The sequence below is a fragment of the Palaemon carinicauda genome, chromosome 38 (genome assembly GCF_036898095.1).
Source record: "Palaemon carinicauda isolate YSFRI2023 chromosome 38, ASM3689809v2, whole genome shotgun sequence".
Classification (NCBI taxonomy): domain Eukaryota; kingdom Metazoa; phylum Arthropoda; class Malacostraca; order Decapoda; family Palaemonidae; genus Palaemon; species Palaemon carinicauda.
In genome coordinates, this window is record NC_090762.1 from 3248924 (window position 1) to 3261423 (window position 12500).

Genomic DNA, 12500 nt, shown 5'->3' on the forward strand with positions numbered 1-12500 from the left:
GACATTGTTTTTTTCTACACCCTCATCTTCAGCCTTTCCTTTCTGTGACTTTATTGCTCGCATAATTTTCTCTGTAGATGCATTAGTACAATGACATTTGTGGAAGGCTATTCTTGCCGCATCTCCATATACATCAATAATGCTCTGTAGCTTAGGCTGCCGGTCTTCTCACCGGGGTTTGGCACATGAGAGGATTTTTGTAACCTGATCACAGTGAACGTTGTTTCCTCTTGGAATGATCTTCCTAATCGGGTAGTTGAATCAGTAGAACTTCAAAAGTTCAAAGTTGGAGCAAATACTTTTTTTTGTTGACCAGGCGGAAATGAGTGTTTTTATAGTTTATATATGACATATTTGTTTTTGACGTTGTTAATAGTTTATATATATTATGACATATCTGTTTTGACGTTGTTACTTTTTTTAGAATGATTTATTGTTAATTTGTTCTCTTCATTTATTTATTTCCTTATTTACTTTCCTCACTGGGCTATTTTTCCCTATTGGAGCCCCTGGGCTTATAGCATCTTGCTTTTCATACTAGGGTTGTAGCTTGGATAGTAATAATGATAATAATAATACCCTTGTTACATACCAGGAGAAGACCCCTTGGGTCATCCATCAGATCTTATCAGCCATGATGCAAGGGTTGAAAAAATAAGAAAACTCATTAGGCCTAATTAAAAATGGCATTGAAGTTGATCTTTAACCATGACTTTGACCTCAAACTACACCACCTAACCCAGAAATCGATTCATCACCTCAAATTTGTATGGGTAAAGGGGTATCACACGCTATAAGTTAATTGGTTGAAAATTTATTTTCCATCTCCTCCAACGGCAACGATCTTGGATTAATGTAAATGAGCGGAGTTCCCCAAGGTTGCCTCTCAGGCAACCTAACCAGAATTTCTATCCAGACCCATGTGAAGTTAATTGGTTGAAAATTTATTTTTCATCTCCAACAGCAACGATCTTGGATTTATGTAAATTAGCGGAGTTCCCCAAGGTTGCCTCTCCGGTAACCTAACCAGAATTTCTATCCAGACCCATGTGAGTAAGAATAGATTCATTACCTCAAATTTGTATGGGTAAAGGGGTATCACACGCTATAAGTTAATTGACTGAAAATTTATTTTTCATCTCCAACAGCAACGATCTTGGATTTATGTAAATTAGCGGAGTTCCCCAAGGTTGCCTCTCCGGCAACCTAACCAGAATTTCTATCCGGACCCATGTGAGTAAGAAACCATGAAAAAAAAAAATACATTTCCAACAACAAGGTACTCAATTCTGGCAACTGGATTATCATGCGCTCACGTGCACGATATGTCTGGTATAACCAATAAGTGTGTGTCGGGAGATAAGAGCAGTTGCAACCAGTGCCTCTTGAGTCTAGTATAACATTCGTTAAAGTAGGCGTCACTTGCGATCGCTTTTGTTTGTGATCCAGAAATCGAAAAAGGATTTGGACGATCTGAATCTCTGCTTACTTGGATTTGCCGAATGGGAAATAGTTGTTACTTCGCTGATATAAATACAAAGGTATGTGACATATTGAATGGTATAAGTCAATTCGCCGCCAACAATTCTTCTCCAACATTTCGCCGCTAAAAATTGGCCGACGATAACAATTCGCCATTAAATGAGAGAAAAAAAATGTGAAAAAATCATGAGAAAGAAAAAACTCGATTTAAAAAAAATCATATATAAAATTTGAAAAAGTATGTGCTATACCTCGTGAATATTCAATACAACTTTTCTCGTTATCATATTCATAAACAATTTTCTTCATTCTTATTTCCATCTTGGTACCTTTTTTTAACTTAGTGGGAGGTTCATATCCTGCGATTAGATGCTACATATACAAAAAAAAATGATGAAATAAATCAAGAGAAAGAAAAAAAACTTATTTAAAAAATCATATATAAAATTTGAAAAGTATGTGCTATACCTCGTAAATATTCAATACAACTTTTCTCGTTATCATATTCATTAACAATTTTCTTCATTCTTTTTTCATTATTGGTACTTTTTTTTTTTTAACTCAGTGGCAGGTTCATATCCTGCGATTAGATGCTACATATACAAAATTAAAATCTCTGGCAGCCTTTATACGATACGAAAGGGTACAGAAGTATTGTATTCTAAAAACGAAAAAAGTTAAATCTAAATAGAGAAAGGTAGTTAAAATCCGTGCAGCTGTGACTTCACACAAGTGGATGAATTGGTAATTTTTATGCTTAAAACCAATATTAGCAATTTTCAAGGAAAGGGCTAATAGTAATAATATAGGGGAGCATAATGCAAATTCTCTTTTGTGCCAGAAAATGCCTGTTGTTAGTGTAGTCAGACCAGATGTTTGAAAAACCCCGCAGGAAGCCCTGGAAAATTTATCTCTGATCAGTCTTTGAATGACCAAGGTGGTCGTGTGGTCAATGTTTGGGAGCAAAGGACTAGAAATTCTTCTGATTTGGAAAGGCAAAAGAGTGACGCAATAACTGCTCTTCACATTGAAGATGAGCAACTAAAGAACTTGATTCTGACACTGCAGAGCCAGGTTAATAAAGTTTGCAACATTCCAGATGTCTCTTCCAAAGATAAATCGGATTCTAGGGTAAAGTGACGCAATAACTACTCTTCACATTGAAGTAAAGCAACTAAAGAACTTGATTCTGACACTGCAGAGCCAGGTTAATAAAGTTTGCAACATTCCAGATATCTCTTCCAAAGATAAATCGGATTCTAGGGTAAAGCCAGCGAAGGATCGATCTCTTGGTCGAAGTGAAGTTGAGGTGCACGCCCATAAATCGACTTCTCAAAAAAACTGAATCCCTTAGTAATGGAAAGCATATTTCTGTGAATGATCGTCAGTCTGAGGTTGTTTATAGCGGTCATATACAGATGAGAAATTTATTAGATGCTGTATCGACTTACATGCAAGCTCCAAATAAGCTGGGAAGTGGTGTCATTGCATTTGCCAAAAGGTTTAGAGAACAAGTAAACAAAAATGGTGGTATCTAATCTGAAGTTGTTATCTTGGGAAAAAATCTTCAAAAAATGGCGACTGATATTTAAGCTTGTTTTTTGTCTCATAATTATGACATCGTTACTTTGCAAGAGGTTGAGGTTCATGGATTAGGCTTTAAACTGTCAGATAACAAAGTTTTGAATTTCCAGCCAACAAAGAAAATATAACTACATTTTTTTAAGAATAGTATTACTGCCACATTATGTGAATATCGTTTTGTTGATGGCACTGAACTTTTGGTTCTCAAATTATATGTTGACAATTTATATATATATATATATATATATATATATATATATATAGATAGATATCGATATATATATATATATATATATATATATATATATATATATATATATATATATACATATACACACACACACACACATATATATATATATATATATATACATATACATATATAATATATCATTAACGTCTATATTCATATTAATAGACTTTCACTTGAAAATTTCCCCTCATATGTATTTGATCAGAAATGTTTATTAATGGGTGATCTCAATGCTCGTCATCGAAGCTTAGAAAATTTTGGGAGTCCGAATAGAAATGTTTATTACATAGTATTCTTAAGTCACTGGATAATATCTGTATATTAGAAGGGTTTTAGGTAATAAAGAACCCACTCACATAAGAGGAGAGAGAATTGATTATGTACGTCTTTTTAATGTTGACCAGGCTGACATGAGTCTTTTTATAGTTTATATATGACATATCTGTTTTTGACGTTAATAGCTTATATAGGACATATCTGTTTTTGACGTTAATAGTTTATATAGGACATATCTGTTTTTGACGTTAATAGCTTATATAGGACATATCTGTTTTTGACGTTAATAGCTTATATAGGACATATCTGTTTTTGACATTGTTAATAGTTTATGTAGGACATATCTGTTTTTGACGTTAATAGCTTATATAGGACATATCTGTTTTTGACGTTAATAGCTTATATAGGACATATCTGTTTTTGACGTTAATAGCTTATATAGGACATATCTGTTTTTGACGTTAATAGTTTATATAGGACATATCTGTTTTTGACATTGTTAATAGTTTATATAGGACATATCTGTTTTTGACGTTAATAGCTTATATAGGACATATCTGTTTTGACGTTGTTACTGTTTTTAGAATGATTTATTGTTAATTTATTCTCATCATTTATTTATTTCCTTATTTCCTTTCCTCACTGGGCTATTTTTCCCTATTGGAGCCTTTGGGCTTATAGCATCTTCCTTTTCTAACTAGGGTTGTAGCTTGGCTAGTAATAATGATAATATGGCGGAGAATGAAGCTGTTGCTTCCGTTGTTGGTGACTTGGTAAGTGATCATTTTGCTCTTCAGACGAATTTGGGCTTTCGACGGATAGCATTCTGCCTTAAGTATAAAAGATTAAGAATTAAAGATGGTGAAACGTTTGATTTTATGTTCAAAGTTGATAAATGGTATAAGGAATATGTCTATAAATGGACATGCAAATGATGAAAATAAATTTTTGGATGATTTGCTTGATGGTTTAGATACAGCATTATATAAGTCTGAAAACAACATTAGCAGCAATTTCAATAAGAAATACATATATTTTAATGACTAAATAGTCCGAGGCTTGAATAAAGTTTTGAGGAAAGTTCAAAGAAAATGGTATAAGGAATACAAGTCCATAAATGGACATGCAGATGATGAAAATAAATTTTTGGATGATTTGCTTGATGTTTTAGATACAGCATTATATAAGTCTGAAAACAACATTAGCAGCAATTTCAATAAGAAATGCATATATTTCAATGACTAAATACACCGAGGCCTGAATAAAGTTTTGAGGAAAGTTCAAAGAAAATGGATTTTGAATCCAAGTAATAGGCGTAGCAGGGAAACAATGATACAAATTGCTCAAGGCACCTCAGAAATACGAAAAGAGGCAAGAGGAAAGTATCTTAATAACTTTTTAGAGGATATTTTCGTTCATGAAATCTCTGGGTGGTGTGTGGAACGCAATAGATAGAGGACTACTCCCTTTACCACCTACATAAGGGATGGAGAGAGCTGAGGATGATCGAAAAGAAATTGTATATATATATATATATATATATATATATATATATATATATATATATATATATTATATATATATATGTGTGTATGTGTATATATATATATACATATATATATTTATATATACGTATATATGTATATATATATACATGTATTTATATTATATATACATATGTATATATATATATATATATATATATATATATATATATATATATGAAAGAAACACGTTTAAATGTGGAAAAAATTTATCATATATATATATATATATATATACATATATATATATATATATATATATATATATATATATATATATATATATATATATATATATATAAGAGTATTGTTGCCCATCCGAATCCTAAAGCTGAAGCAAATGAATTTAATGAGAAAGTAGGGCAGCTGCCTCTAGTATTAGTAATTTACCAGCTAACATCCAGTCTTGTTTGCGTGACCGCCTTGTACAGAGGTAGTAGTTGGTGGAAATGCATATGGGGGTGATAGATGAAACGAAATGCAGATGGGGGTGATAGATGAAACGAAATGCAGATGGGGGTGATTGATGAAACGAAATGCAGATGGGGGTGATAGATGAAACGAAATGCAGATGGGGGTGATAGATGAAACGAAATGCAGATGGGGGTGATAGATGAAACGAAATGCAGATGGGGGTGATAGATGAAACGAAATGCAGATGGGGGTGATAGATGAAACGAAATGCAGATGGGGGTGATAGATGAAACGAAATGCAGATGGGGGTGATAGATGAAACGAAATGCAGATGGGGGTGATAGATGAAACGAAATGCAGATGGGGGTGATAGATGAAACGAAATGCAGATGGGGGTGATAGATGAAATGAAATGCAGATGGGGGTGATAGATGAAACGAAATGCAGATGGGGGTGATAGATGAAACGAAATGCAGATGGGGGTGATAGATGAAACGAAATGCAGATGGGGGTGATTGATGAAACGAAATGCAGATGGGGGTGATAGATGAAACGAAATGCAGATGGGGGTGATAGATGAAACGAAATGCAGATGGGGGTGATAGATGAAACGAAATGCAGATGGGGGTGATAGATGAAACGAAATGCAGATGGGGGTGATAGATGAAACGAAATGCAGATGGGGGTGATAGATGAAACGAAATGCAGATGGGGGTGATAGATGAAACGAAATGCAGATGGGGGTGATAGATGAAACGAAATGCAGATGGGGGTGATAGATGAAACGAAATGCAGATGGGGGTGATTGATGAAACCTTCCTGCCCTTTACGAGAGGTGAATTATTATTAGGAATTAAAAAAGCTAAGTCGACTGCCCCCTGGAATGGATGGGGTTACAAATGATATAATAAATTGCTTAATTATGATGGAGGATAGTAGCTACTTTCCTCTTGGTAAGGGTAGAAGGGACTCTAGCTATGGTAAGCAGCTCTTCTAGGAGAAGGACACTCCGAAATCAAACCATTGTTTTCTAGTTTTGGGTAGTGCCATAACCTCTGTACCATGATTTTCCACTGCCCTGAGCTAGAGTTCTCTTGCTTGAGGGTACACTCGGGCACACTGTTCTCTCGTGTTTCTCCTCCTCTTGTTTTGTTTAAGTTTTTTATAGTTTATATAGGAAATATTTATTTTAATATTGTCCTGTTCAAAAGAAAATTAATTTTTTCCCTTGTTTCCTTTCCTTACTGGGCTGTTTTCCCTGTTGGAGCCCCTGGGTTTATAGCATCCTGCTTTTCCAAATAGGGTTGCAGCTTAGCAAATGGTAATAATAATAATAACCTTTCTTATAAAAACGGCAGGTTGCCTATCAAATGGAAATTGGCTTTGATTGTTCCTGTTCCTAAGGGCATTGGGGATTATAGACCTATTTCTTAGACGTTTTGCATATGTAAATTGATGGAATGGCTAAAACTTAACAGGCTGCTTTTTTTATTATTGGAGATCAGTTGTCAAATAATATGTATGGCTTTATAAAAGGTAAAAGCACGAGTCTTTTTATAGTTTATTTATGACATATTTGTTTTTGATGTTGTTAATAGTTTATATATGACATGTCTGTTTTGACGTTGTTACTTATTTTAGAATGATTTATTGTTAATTTGTTCTCTTCATTTATTTATTTCCTTATTTCCTTTCCTCACTGGGCTATTTTTCCCTGTTGGAGCCCCTGGGCTTATAGCATCTTGCTTTTCCAACTAGGGTTGTAGCTTGGATAGTAATAATTATAATAATAATAATAATAATAATAATAATAATAATAATAACTGACCGTGTTTTGAGGGTACTTTGTCATAATGCTGGTAAATGCATTGCTTTTGTTGATCTTAATTGAGCCTTTTTTTCAGAGCAAATAAAGAAGTACTTATTGAAGAGCTTGTTAACAAGGGTGTTAAGGGATCACTATTGCGGTGGATTTATAGTTATTTGAATGAAAGAAAAGCTAAAGTATGGTTTCAGGGGCATGAATATGAAGAAATAGAATTAGAATTAGGTACCCCACAAGGGGGTGTTTTAAGTCCAACTTTATTTAATGTGCTTATGGAGAAAACTGCAAGACATAATTTTCCTAAGGGTTCAGACGTGGTGATTTATACTGATGACATTTTGATGCAGTGCCGTAACGAGTTTGTTTTGAAAAAAAATGCATTAGATCAGCTACAAGGTTTATGTTTAGACATGGGACTGGTTATTAATGAAAATAAAAATAAGATTCAGTCATGCATGATAAGTGAAAATGAGTTATCTTTTAATGGAAAAGAACCATTGTTCTCTAGTCTTGGGTAGTGCCATATCCTCTGTACCATGGTCTTCCACTGTCTTGGGTTAGAGTTCTCTTGCTTGAGGGTATACTTGGGCACACTATTCCATCCTATTTCTCTTAATCTTGTTTTGTTAAAGTTTTTTATAGTTTATATAGGAGATATTTATTTTTATGTTACTCTTCTTAAGATATTTTATTTTTCCTTGTTTTCTTTCCTCACTGGGCTATCTTCCCTGTTGGAGCCCCTGGGCTTATAGTATTCTGCTTTCAACTAGGGTTGTAGCTTAGCAAGTAATAATAATAATAATAATAATAACTGGAAAGGGTAAATACGTATAAGTATCTTGGAATGTATATTTTTATAAGAGCATCGATGAGCTTAATTATGTTAGAAATATTTGCATATCGAGACTGAGACCTCTGCAGGTATTGGCCAACGGAGGCAGTGGTGTAGGTATCCCAGTCTTAAGAATGGTATATATTAGTACTATTCGCTCCTTTGTTGATTATGCAGCTCCTGTGCTTATATGTTGCTCAGAGCAAGAAATGAAAAAATTGAATTAGAAATTATTCAAAATCGAGCCATGCGTATTATACTATAGTCCATTTCTTTTGGCGATGCATATTTGCACCGACTCGCAGCGGTGCCCTTTTAGCTCGGAAAAGTTTCCGGATCGCTGATTGGTTGGACAAGATAATTCTAACCAATCAGCGATCCGGAAACTTTTCCGAGCTAAAAGGGCACCGCCGCGAGTCGGTGCAAATATGCATCGCTAAAAGAAATGGACTATAGGTTGTCCAATGAGCACTCGTATTGAGATCATGAGTTTAGACTTGAACCTTCCAAGTGTCATGGATAGGATTCTTTTTGTTAGTGAAAACACCCATATAACGTATGGCAAGGTTTTATCAAAAGTGGATACTTGTAATATTAAGCTAAGGTTAGGTTACAATTATTGTTGGCAATATATTGATGATAATGGCAAGTCTTGTAGATTGTGTGGCGAGGCTTTCTCACACACTTTAGAGCATTACATGTTGGAGTGTTTGGAACTTTTGGAATTTAGAGAACGAAATATAACTAAAGTTGTTGAAATGGTTTGTTATTTTTTTAATAATAATGTTAATGATTTGTTAAAAAGTTTCCTAAATTTGCATGGAATAAGTAATAATACTATTTGAATTTTCTTATTTGAAAGGGGTTGCATAAGCATGCTTATGCATTCCATTTGATATATCTTTTTATGTCAATAAATTATTTGAATCTTGAATGTGGAATAGTAATAATAATAATATCTATTAGTGATAATAGTTCGCCGTTGGCAAATTCTTCGTAGCCTTCTCCGTCATGAGGCTCAATACTACACAGTATTCTAGAAGTTTTATTCCAGCTGTGACCAAGTTGTGGAATGATCTTCCTAATCGGGTAGTTGAATCAGTAGAACTTCAAATGTTCAAAGTTGGAGCAAATGTTTTTATGTTGACCAGGCTGACATGAGTCTTTTTATAGTTTATATATGACGTATCTGTTTTTGACGTTGTTACTGTTTTTAGAATGATTTATTGTTCATTTGTTCTCATCATTTATTTATTTCCTTATTTCCTTTCCTCACTGGGCTATTTTTCCCTATTGGAGCCCTTGGGTTTATAGCATCTAGCTTTTGCAACTAGGGTTGTAGCTTGGCTATTAATAATAACAAACACCCTATGGTCTCTCTAGTCTTGGGGTGGCCTATTGGAAACGTCCCTCCCTAGGGATCTGCCAGACTGGGGTTCCAGCACTGCTCAAACTCTGTAGTTTCTTTAGTATCTGCAACCTCACAATTCTTGTGAGCTGAGGATGGTGGGTTTTGGGGAAGCCTTCAGGTCTACCATCTGAATTATCAGCCTCCATTGCCTGGCCCTTCCTGGTCCTAACTCAGGTGGAGAAGGACACTGGGAGCTGACCACACACGCACACACGCACACACACACACACACACATATATATATATATATATATATATATATATATATATATGTCATCATCATCATCATCATCATCATCTCCTATGCCTATTGACACAAAGGGCCTCGGTTAGATTTCGCCAGTCATATCTATCTTAGGCTTTTAATTCAATACTTCTCCATTCGTCATCTCCTAATTAGCGCTTCATAATCCTCAGCCATGTACGTCTGGGTCTTCTAACTCTTCCGGTGCCTTGTGGAACCCAGCTGAACATTTGGTGAACTAATATCTCTTGGGGAGTGCGAAGAGCTTGCCCAAACCATCTCCATCTACCCCTCATCATGATCTCATCCGCATATGGCACTCGAGTAATCTCTTATAGTTTCATATCTAATCCTGTCCTGCCATTTAACTCACAATATCCTTCTGAGGGTTTTGTTCTCAAATCTACTACATCTATTGGAGTAAAATCTGATAATTATTTGTATCAAGTGAAAGTAAATATAGAAGTTAGTTTTAATTGAGGGGGAGGTTTTAATGTGGCTACAGATGTGATTAAGACGAATGTTCGATAACAAAGTAATGGATTTGTTATTTACGCAAAGGAAGGAATTCATGAGGTGGGCAATATGCAAAAATCAAGGGAAGGATAGATGATCAAACGGGAGTGTTTGAGGTATGAGGTAGTCGTATTTATGGAACAGGAATAGTGTGGAGAGAGATGATGAAATAGTCACACACACACACACACACACACACACACACACATATATATATATATATATGTATGTATATCCATATATATAGATATATACATATATATATATATGTATATATATATATATATATATATATACATATATATATATATATATATATATATATATATATATATATATATATATATATATATATATATATATATATATATATATATATATATATATATATATATATATATATATATATATATATATATATGAATACGAAAAGATATAAAGCCAAGAAAATCAAGGGGTTAATCTGCGCTGTACGTATTGAAAAAAAAAGGGTTTTGAGGGCTAGTAAAATATGAAACACTTAAACCCAATCTGTCACCCCACTGCCAATGACTTCATCGAGATTTCGTTACGCCACCATGTTGCTCATCCACTTATATAAGATATACCCGTGATAGATCTATTTTAACATTGTTATTGATCTTAATATATTTCATATCCATTTATTTCATTATTTCCTTTCCTCACAAGGCTATTTTTCCCAATTGGAGCCCTTGGGTTCGTAGCATCCTGCTTTTCAAATTAAGGTTGTAGCTTAGCTAGTAATAATAGCAATAATTTGATATTTAGCTCATATAATATTTGATAATTTGATGGATCATTGTTTCAAAGAGGTAATTGACTAATCATCATCATCATCATCTCCTTCTACATCTATTGACGCAAAGGGCCTCGGTTAGATTTCGCAATTCGTCTCTATTTTGAGGTTTTAAATCAATACTTCAACATTCATCATCTCCCACTCCCATTTCATAGTCCTCTATTTATAGCCCACTATTGACCAATGAATATTAAGGAATTCATACCTTTGGTGCTAATTCACGAATTGTATGTTGCAAGAAATTCCATTTATTTGGCCTTGTACACATTAGCTTATGAACATTGTTCTTCCTGATAATGCTGGATTATTTGCAAATCATTGTTGATATTTGCATTCCATTTTAATATCCAGCCTTTTTCGTAAGCTATGAATCTTTCTCAATGGTGATATCAATAGTGAAGAATGATAGAAAACTGTGAACTTTTGAAGTTATGCAAAAGATTTTAAAGTATAAAGTTGCTTCAAATTGATACATAGGCATCTTCGGGTAGAAGAGACTCTTTAGCTATGGTTAGGAGCTCTTCTAGGAGAAGGACACTCCAAAATCAAACCATTGTTCTCTAGTCTTGGGTAGTGCCATAGCCTCTGTATCATGGTCTTCCACTGTCCTGGGTTAGAGTTCTCTTGCTTGAGGGTATACTCAGGCATACTATTCTATCTAATTTCTCTTCCTCTTGTTTTGTTAAAGCTTATATAGTTTATATAGGAGATATTTATTTTAATGTTGTTACTCTTCTTAAAATGTTTTATTTTTCCTTTTTTTCCTTTCCTCACTGGGCTATTTTCCCTGTTGGAGCCCCTGGACTTATAGCATCTTGCTTTTCCAACTAGGGCTGTAGCTTAGCAAGTAATAATAATAATAATAATAATAATAATAATAATAATAATAATAATAGCAAAAGAGCTTATTAATTGTTAGAGAATCGTGTAGCAGCCATTATGCCAGCAAGGCTCATATTTCTATCTGCAATGGAACTCATGCATGAATAGAACAATGGGTACATCTCCTCAATCGAATTGCTTATCACCTTTTTGTGATAACAGACGGAATATTGCGTGATCAATAAATATATCGACCTGATATGAAAAAGATTAGTTGCAATACAGCGGCATATTTATTGATCACGCAGTATATCGTCTGTTATCACAAAAATGTGGTAAGTAATTCGATTATGGGTACCATTGTTCTATTCATGCATGAGCTCCATTGCTCTAACTTGATCTTTATTGTAGCATATATTTTGATATGACTCATATTTTTTTGAAATTCAAATCATTACTAAATATATGTTCATATTA

General features: G+C 34.1%; 1 protein-coding gene across 2 annotated transcripts in view; it reads left to right on the forward strand.

Annotated features, from left to right (window-relative positions):
* LOC137630378 (uncharacterized) overlaps positions 1 to 12500 on the forward strand; it is a 209845-nt gene that overhangs the window by 25042 nt on the left and 172303 nt on the right. The window contains exon 1 of one of the 2 annotated variants that reach the window (XM_068361817.1): positions 1378 to 1541. The exons of the other annotated variant lie outside the window; for it this stretch is intronic. The gene's annotated coding sequence lies outside the window, so the exon portion shown is untranslated. Of the gene's footprint in view, positions 1 to 1377; positions 1542 to 12500 lie in introns of those variants that run through there. 2 annotated transcript variants of the gene reach the window in all.